We start from the raw sequence: 9,389 nt of genomic DNA on the forward strand, positions 1-9,389 counted from the left end.
CGCGCGGATGGGCCCGCGGGGGCCGGATGCGGGCTCCCCGGGCCGGCGGCGGGGATGTGGGCGCGGGACACGTGGCACCCTCGGAGTGGCTGCGGACGGCGGAGCGGACGCGTCCGGTCCGTCCGGACGTGTCCGGCGGCGGCGGAGGAGATATTTTAGGATTTCGGACGAGGGGGATCCGGATTTCGGGGAAGGGGTCTATATATAGGCATAGAGGGAGCTAGGAGAGTCCAAATGAGGTGCAGTTTTCGGCCACGCGATCGTGATCGAACGCTCTAGATGATGGAGAAGGCTTAGGTGGGTTTTGGGCCAAATTGAAGGGGTGTTGGGCTGCAACACACACGAGGCCTTTTCGGTCCCTCGGTTAACCGTTGGAGTATCAAACGAAGTCCAAATGATACGAAACTTGACAGGTGGTCTACCGGTAGTAAACCAAGGCAGCTTGGCAAGTCTCGGTCCAATCCAGAAATGTTTAATCCCCACACACGAAAGAAAGGTAGAAATGACCACCGGAGGAGAACGAAGCGCCGGAATGCAAAAGGGACAACAGGGAAAATGCTCGAATGCATGAGACGAACACATATGCAAATGCAATGCACATGATGACATGATATGAGATGCATGACACGACAACAACACATGGAGACAAAGACCCAAACCCGAGAAAATAAAATAACTTAATGCCGGAAACGGCAAGAGTTGGAGTACAAATTGGGAAAGTTACATCCGGGGTGTTACAACACTCCACCACTACGAAAGGATCTCGTCCCGAGATCTAGGACTGAAAGAACGCCGGGTACTCAGAATGGAGGTGATCCTCGCGTTCCCAGGTAGCTTCACGGTCGGAATGGTGTGACTACTTGACTTTGAGAAATTTGATTGACTTGTTGCGAGTCTTGCGTTCAGTCCCTTCAAGAATAGCAACTGGGTGCTCACGATAGGAGAGATCTTCTTGGAGCTCAATGTCCTCGAAGTTGACGGTGCGGTCAGGAGTCTTGAAGCACTTTCGGAGCTGAGAGACATGGAACACGTCATGAACATTTGCAAAGTTTGAAGGAAGCTCGAGTTGATAGGCAAGGTCGCCTCTCTTGCTGACAATCTTGAAAGGTCCCACGTATCTAGGGGCAAGCTTCCCTTTGATACCGAAGCGACGAGTACCTTTCATAGGAGAGACGTGGAGGTAAACATGATCTCCGATCTCGAAAGCCAAATCATGGTGCTTACTATCATAGTAGCTCTTCTGATGGGATTGGGCTGCTTTGAGGTTATCACGAATGACTTTGCACATTTCTTCTGCCTCTGTGATTAAGTCATTACCCAGCAGCTGACGTTCACCGGTTTCAGACTAGTTGAGAGGGGTACGACACTTCCTGCCATACAGAATTTCAAATGGGGCCTTGCCCGAACTTGCTTGAAAACTGTTGTTGTAGGAGAATTCAGCATAAGGAAGACAATCCTCCCACTTCATGCTGAAGGAGATCACACAAGCCCTGAGCATATCTTCAAGAATCTGGTTGACATGCTCTACTTAACCGCTAGTTTGAGGATGGAAAGCTGTGCTGAAGCGGATGTTGGTGCCCATGGCCTTCTAAAAAGAATCCCAAAACTTCAAGGTAAAGATGCTGCCACGGTCTGAAGAGATCACTTGAGGAATACCGTGCATAGAGACAATTCGAGAGGTATAGAGTTTCGCCAATTGAGCTGCAGTGATCGACTCTTTGATAGGCAGAAAATGAGCCACTTTGGTGAGTTTGTCGATGACAACGAATATAGCATCATTGCCACGCTTGGACTTTGGAAACCCAGTCACGAAGTCCATCTCAATGTGGTCAAACTTCCATTCTGGAATGGCAAGAGGTTGGAGGAGACCTGCTAGCCTTTGGTGTTCTGCCTTCACTCTTCTGCAGACATCACATTCATTCACGAATTGAGCAATCTCGCGCTTCATTCGAGTCCACCAATAAGCTTGCTTGAGGTCCTGATACATCTTCGTGCTCCCAGGGTGGATGGAGAGGAGAGAATTGTGAGCCTCGTTCATGATCACTTTACGGAGGTCACCTTTGGGTACGACAATACGATCCTCGAAGAAGAGAGTATCCTTGTCATCAAGGCGGTAGCACTTGTACTTGGGCTGACTCTTGGCAATCCCAACCTTCACCTTTTTCACCACAGCATCAAGAAGCTGTGCTTGGCGAATCTAGTCTTCCAAGGTAGGAGAGACTTGAAGGTTGGCGAGGAAACCTTGAGGAACAACTTGCAGATTAAGTTTGCGGAAAGCTTCACAAAGCTCGGGTTGATAAGGCTTAAGAATCAGACTATTGCAGTAAGCTTTCCTGCTCAATGCGTCAGCAATCACATTGGCCCTGCCTGGAGTATACTCGATACTCGGATTATACTCTTGAATCATTTCGACCCATCGAGTTTGCCTGAGGTTGAGATTAGGCTGAGTGAAGATGTACTTGAGACTCTTGTGATCAGTGAAAATGTCCACTTTTCTTCCCAATAGAAGATGTCTCCAAGTCAAAAGAGCATGCACAACTGCCGCCAACTCGAGATCATGAGTGGGGTAGTTTTTCTCGTTAGGCTTCAATTGGCGAGATGTATAAGCAACAACTTTCTTCTCTTGCATCAAAACTGCACCAAGACCTTGGAGAGAGGCATCACAAAAGACCTCGTACGGCTAGGATTCATCAGGCGGAGTGAGAACTGGAGCAGTGATCAATTTCTCTTTCAAAGTGTTGAAAGCAATGTCACACTCCGGAGACCAAACGTACTTGACGTGCTTCTGGAGAAGATTAGAGAGAGGCTTCGCGATCTTAGAAAAGTTTTCAATGAATCTTCGGCAATAGCTTGCGAGACCGAGGAAACTACGGTGTTGCTTCACGTTCTGAGGAGGTTCCCAATTCACAATTGCAGATACCTTCTCAGGATTCACGACAATGCCCTTGGCAGAGATGATATGACCAAGATAAAGAACCTCATCGAGCCAAAATTCGCACTTGGAGAACTTGGCGTAGAACTGATGTTCTTTGAGCTTATCGAGTACCAAACGCAAGTGCTTGGCATGATCTTCCTTGTTCTTCGAGAAAACCAGAATGTCGTCGAGATAGACCAAAACGAAGTCATTGGTGTAGGCGTTGAAGATGAAGTTCATCATGCGAGAGAATGTCGGAGGAGCGTTGACGAGGCCAAAAGACATGACTGTGTATTCATATGAACCAAAGCTTGTCCTGAAAGCCGTCTTATGAATATCTTGCTCACGGATTCGAATCTGATGATAACCCATATGGAGATCAAGCTTGGAGAATACTTGAGCACCTTTAAGTTGTTCGAACAGCTCATTGATGTTGGGAAGTGGGTATTTGTTCTTGATGGTCTTCTTGTTCACTGGACGGTAATCAACACAAAGTCGGTCCGTTCCATCCTTCTTATTCACAAAAAGAACACCACAACCCCACGGAGAAGAACTAGGCCGGATAAGACCCATTTTCTCTTGAATATCGAGTTGCTTCTTCAGCTCCTTCAACTCTTCAGGTCCGAGCTTGTAAGGACGTTTGCACACAGGTTCCGTGCCAGGCTCAAGATCAATAACGAATTCAACTGGCCGGTGCGGAGGCATTCCTGGAAGCTCTTCTGGAAAGACATCTTGATATTCGCAAACGACTGGAATTTGTGAGATGGCATCCAATTCACCCTTCTCATTGAGAGAAAATAGACGGATAGTATTATCACGAGCGGAAAAGACAATTACATCCTCAGACGAATGAGTCAATTGAATCTGCCTGGCAGCACAATCAAGATGTGCCTTGTGCTTAGAAAGCCAATCCATTCCGAGAATAAGATCAATATCCGAGTTACCAAGAACAATTGGGGAAGAAAGGAACTTGTAATCGCCCAATGTGATAGTAACCTCCGGGACGCAGGTGTTAGCTGTCATCTGCTTGCCCGATGACACAATTTGCAAGGAACTTTGCAGATACTGATAGTCGCACTCATACTTTGATGCAAAAGGTTTGGAAATGAAACAATGCGATGCACCAGTGTCAAAAAGAACTTTTGCAGGAATATCGTTAACTGGAAGGTTACCCATGATGGCATCTGACGAATCCTCTGCCTGAGCTGCATTCATCAAGTTGACCTTGGCGTGCTTGGGGTTATGCTTGACCACAGCTGTACTTGCCGATCTGACAGGAGGAGGAGGAGGAAGACGCCTCTGGTTGAAACACTTGTTGGCATAGTGACCCTTCTATTGGCACTTGTTGCACGTGACCTCTGAAAGCGGACGGTGGTACGGAGCACTCGATCTTGGAGCTTGAGACGAAGTCTTGTTCTGAAAGCCAGGGTTGGGTGGGTGGGAAGATCCACTGCCACCTTTGCTCTTCTGCTGATACGGCTGACGGAGTGGAGGAGGAGGAAGCCAATACTTTTGCTGTTTGGCCACTTGAGTAGAGGAAGAAGGAGTAGCATCTCTGACTCGCTTCTTGGAAGCATCACACCTCAACTGAGCAGCCTCTTGCTTCAGTGCCATGTTGTAGAACTCATCGTATCTCAAGGGCTCAAAGAGAACAAGAGCTAGCTGAATTTCTTCTCTGAGACCATCCCTGAACTGATATATCATGCTCTTCTCATCAGGGACGTCCTGCTTGGCAAAGCGGGCGAGCTTCTGGAACAACTTGTTCTAGTCATAGACAGACAAAGAGCCTTGCTTCAGATTGTGGAATTCCTCACGCTTGCTTTCAACCACGCTCTGGGGAATATGATGAGCTCGGAAATCTCGACGGAGATCATCCCAAGTGATAACACGTCCACCTCTGGAGTCCTTGTACTGCTGGAACCATTCTGCAGCTTGATCTTTGAGTTGGAAGGAAGCGAACTTGACAAAGTCCTTAGGCCTGACGTTACTGCACTCGAAATGCTTGCACAGATCCACTAGCCAATCGTCAGCATCGGTTGCCTCAACACAATTGCTGAAAGTCTTTGGCCCGTTAGCAAGGAACTGGTTGAGTGTAGCAAAGTGATTCTGATTGTTGCCTTGATTCCCTTCGTTGCCTTGATTGCGCTCTTGAAGAATTTGCATGATCAACTGTGTGTTTGCATTGGTTGCGGCCATCACAGCTTGCCATGCCTCTGAAGGAGGTGGAGGTGGTGGCGGATCAGGATTCGGAGTCGTGCGCGTTGGAGGAGCCATCCTCCGAACAAAATGAACGAATGCATTCCTCTTGAAATGGTCACATATCCATAAATTGAGAAGCCACGTAGAATTAAGGTAGAGAAATAAATCAACAAGGTATGGATCAAGAACGAATAATCGGTAAGAAATCCCAATCTCAAACCAATATCCGTGGAAGAAGAACTAGAGCTACAAGAATTCCCACCTATGAAACTCCCGAACCTTTCCGGTTATGCAATCAGGTGTTGGGGATACAGGGGAAGCATAATATCTCACCCAAATCTAGAAAATCCTACATCCAGCTGTATCCATCCTTTAACGCATAACCAAGAAACCTTCGGAAACCATCTACCTCAACCTTCGAAAAGCATCCGTTATACAAGTTATGGCGATACTCCCGAACTCCCGTTCCAGTACTGGGTGGCGTCGAGGTTATCTCACCAACGAACTGCATAAAAGAGATTTTCGATGTCGACGTACTAAACTCAGGTATTCCAGAACTGCAATGATAAAATTATGATGACAACACCTCAGAGCTCAACTCCCCGGGACACTTCCACTAAACCCCTGACAGGAGGCACCAAGACAATGTTCTCATCATAAAACCATCGGAACGATTCCAAGATACCCGCGTGATCCTAAATTTTTTTAGTGAAATTTGAGAAGATAAGAGTCAAAACTCTACGTCAGGATGCCTTACCGGAGTGATGAGGAGATTGGGAAGTAAAAAGAATTCCTAAACTCTCCGATATATAATTCCTAAATGACTCAAAACATTTTTCTAGACACAACTCGGCCGCTAAAAACGATCAAGCAATGGGGCTCCTAAGGTCGGGGAAGGCTCTGATTACCAACTTGTAACACCCTTGATGCGACTATATCTCCCACGTGTCGAGGCACGACTTAGAGGCATAATCGCATTGAAGGCATATGTCACAAGTTAGGCAATCTTCACAACATCCCATGTAATATAAATAATAAAGGGGAGATAACATAGTTGGCTAACACTCGCCACGTCAATCAAGTACATAAATAACATTACATCACCCAAACACTCATGGCCCGACTATGGCGCCAAAATAAAAGATAACCCAACATGCGACACGGTCCCAATCACCCCCAACTGGGCACCACTACTGATCATCGGGGAAGGAAACATAGTAACGTTGAGAGTCTTCGTCGAACTCCCACTTGAGCTCAAGCGCGTCTCCTGGAGCGGAATCATCGGGCCCTGCATCTGGTGTAATAGTAATCTATGAGCCACAGGGACTCAGCAATCTCGCACCCTCGCGATCAAGACTATTTAAGCTTATAGGTATGGCAAGGTAAATATGTGGAGCTGCAGCAAGCGACTAGCAAAATATGGTGGCTAACTTATTCGCAAAAGAGAGCGAGAAGAGGAGGCAAAGCGCGAGCGAGAAACTAGAGAACAACCTGCACAAACATTACTCCAACACCGTGTCTGCTTCTCGGACTCCGCCGAGAAGAGGCCATCACGGTAACACACCCAGTTGATTCATTTTAATTAAGTTAAGGTTCAAGTTATCTACAACCGGACATTAACAAATTCCCATCTGCCCATAACCGCGGGCACGGCTTTCGGAAGTTGAAATCCCTGCAGGGGAGTCCCAACTTAGCCCATGACAAGCTCTCACGGTCAACAAAGGAATAGACCTCCTCCCAAGACGTTCCGATCAGACTCGGTATCTCGGTTCTTCAAGACACTTCGACAGGTTAAAACAAGACCAGCAACACCGCCCGAATGTGCCGACAAATCCCGATAGGAGCTGCACATATCTCTTTCTCAGGACACATCAGATGAGCGCTCCATACAACTAAAACCAAACCTCGAGTTTCCCCAAGGGGGCGCTACACAGGACTCTAGTTTGGACCAACACTCAAAGAAGCACTGGCCCGGGGGGGGGGGTTAAAATAAGATGACCCTCGGGCTCCGGGAACCCAAGGGAAAAAGAGGCTAGGTGGCAAATGGTAAGACCAAGGTTGGGATTGCTGGACAAGCTTTAATCAAGGCGAACTATCAAGGGGTTCCCATTATAACCCAACCGCGTAAGGAATGCAAAATCCGGGAACATAACACCGATATGACGGAAACTAGGGTGGCAAGAGTGGAACAAAACACTAGGCGAGAGGTCGAGCCTTCCACCCTTTACCAAGTATATAGATGCATTAAGATAACATAGCAATATAATGATATCCCAACAAGTAAATAAATGTTCCAACAAGGAACGACCTTCAATCTTCACCTGCAACTAGCAACGCTATAAGAGGGGCTGCGCAAAGCGGTAAACATAGCCAATCAACGGTTTGCTAGGACATGGTGGGTTAGAGGTTTGGCACGGCAATTTGGGAGGCTTGAAAGCAAATGGTAGGCATCATAGCATTGGCATAGCAAAAGAGCGAGCAGTCTAGCATAGCAAAGATAGTAGTGATTTCGAAGGTATGATCATCTTGCCTGCACAGTTGTCAGAGTTGACTGGATCCTTGAAAGCAAACTCAACAGGCTCCTCGTTAGCGAACTCGTCTCCCGGCTCTATCCAAACAAGACAAACAAGCAACAAAGGCACAATCAACCACGTGCAAGGATCAAACGATATGATGCAATGATGATATGCTATGCGGGATGCGATGCGGGATGCAAAATGCAAGATATGACAGGAAAAGCAAGAACCTGGCCTCAACTTGGAAATCCAACCGTGCCACTGGAAAGATGAGATGAAATCGCTTGAAAACAATATAAAGAACGTCGGAATTGGAGTTACGGTTTGGAAACGGCACGCGATTCAAAAATGACACCGGTCTACGATTTACAGCAAGTAGCCATCTAAATGCAATGAGATGAACATGCTACAGCACCCAAACAAGATGACAAAATACATGTAAGGGATGCATTCAAGATTCTTAACAAAATTCTAGCACTGAGCTACGGCCAATTCATCCATTAACAGGTTCAAACAAGCATGGCAAAAATGCATATGGCAAACAGATCTCAGACTTAGTGAAATTAACACTTGTCTGGAATTTCAGATCAGGTAGCTCTCTTCGGAGCATCAAAACTACATGCTACAGGACCTGAACATGGCAAAGTAAAACATGGCATGGAGGTACTCAAATAGCTTAACAAAAGTCCCTTAGTGACCTTGAGCCAAAAGGGATCAGAAAATATACTAACAAGCACGTGAACATAGCAAAAACATAATCAGTTTTCAGACTTAGTGAAAACTGGCACATGCTGAAATATAACTCAAGTAGGCATGTTTACGAGCTCGATGCACTCACTACGGTGCAAGTCATGACAAGACAAGCATACATCAATCAAGAACACTCAAAATGCAAGCTAGAAATGGCAAGAACAATAGCATAGCATGCACGGATCAACTACAACATCATCGGCAAAATTGCAAACAAGTTGACAATCTGCCCAGATTCACAAAGTAGCAAAAGTAGAGCTCGATTGACTTAAGCTAGGGTGCTCCATAATTGCAAACAAAGACATGGATGGATATAGCACTACAAGCTTAAGAAAACATCCTTACTGATCATCCTCAAAAAAGGCACGGATCACTAGGAAACAACATGAACATATGGCCATATGAGATAAATAGCTCAAGGACTTAGTGGAATTGCTAAGTCCCTGAAAACAGAATTACCGAGTGCCTCACTTTGCAAGCTTGCACTAGTCACCATACTCATCACAAAAATACATGGATTGCACCTCTGGAAAGATGACAAAACCCTTAACAAAACATATGTAGAACATCAGGGCATAGCATGCACACAATAATCGTGGGAAAAATGACAGAACTCTAAATGGAGTAGCAGATCTGACAATTAACTCAAGGAGCCCTCTTCTAACAGCATTTCGGGCATCAAGATGAAATCAAATAAAATGATGCAATGGAATGAAATGATGTACTCTCTGAGATGAACATTTTGATATGCTATATGCATGAATCAGAGCTACGGATGCAAAGTTACGGGGCTATGAACAGGAGCACTTGGATCAGGAAATTTCGGGACTTAGAAGGAAAAAATGACCTAGGGTTTACTGTTCACCGGATCTCAGATCTGGCGAAAACACTGTTCACCGGCGGGGTCCGAAGCTCGCCGGAGGAAGGAGAGCTCGCCGGCGCGAGTGGGAGGGCCGGCCGGAGGGCGGCGGGGTCAGCGCCGGGCGCGGACGGGGCGGCGCCGGCTCGGG

This window comes from Triticum dicoccoides, chromosome 3A, assembly GCF_002162155.2.
Source record: "Triticum dicoccoides isolate Atlit2015 ecotype Zavitan chromosome 3A, WEW_v2.0, whole genome shotgun sequence".
Classification (NCBI taxonomy): Eukaryota; Viridiplantae; Streptophyta; class Magnoliopsida; order Poales; family Poaceae; genus Triticum; species Triticum dicoccoides.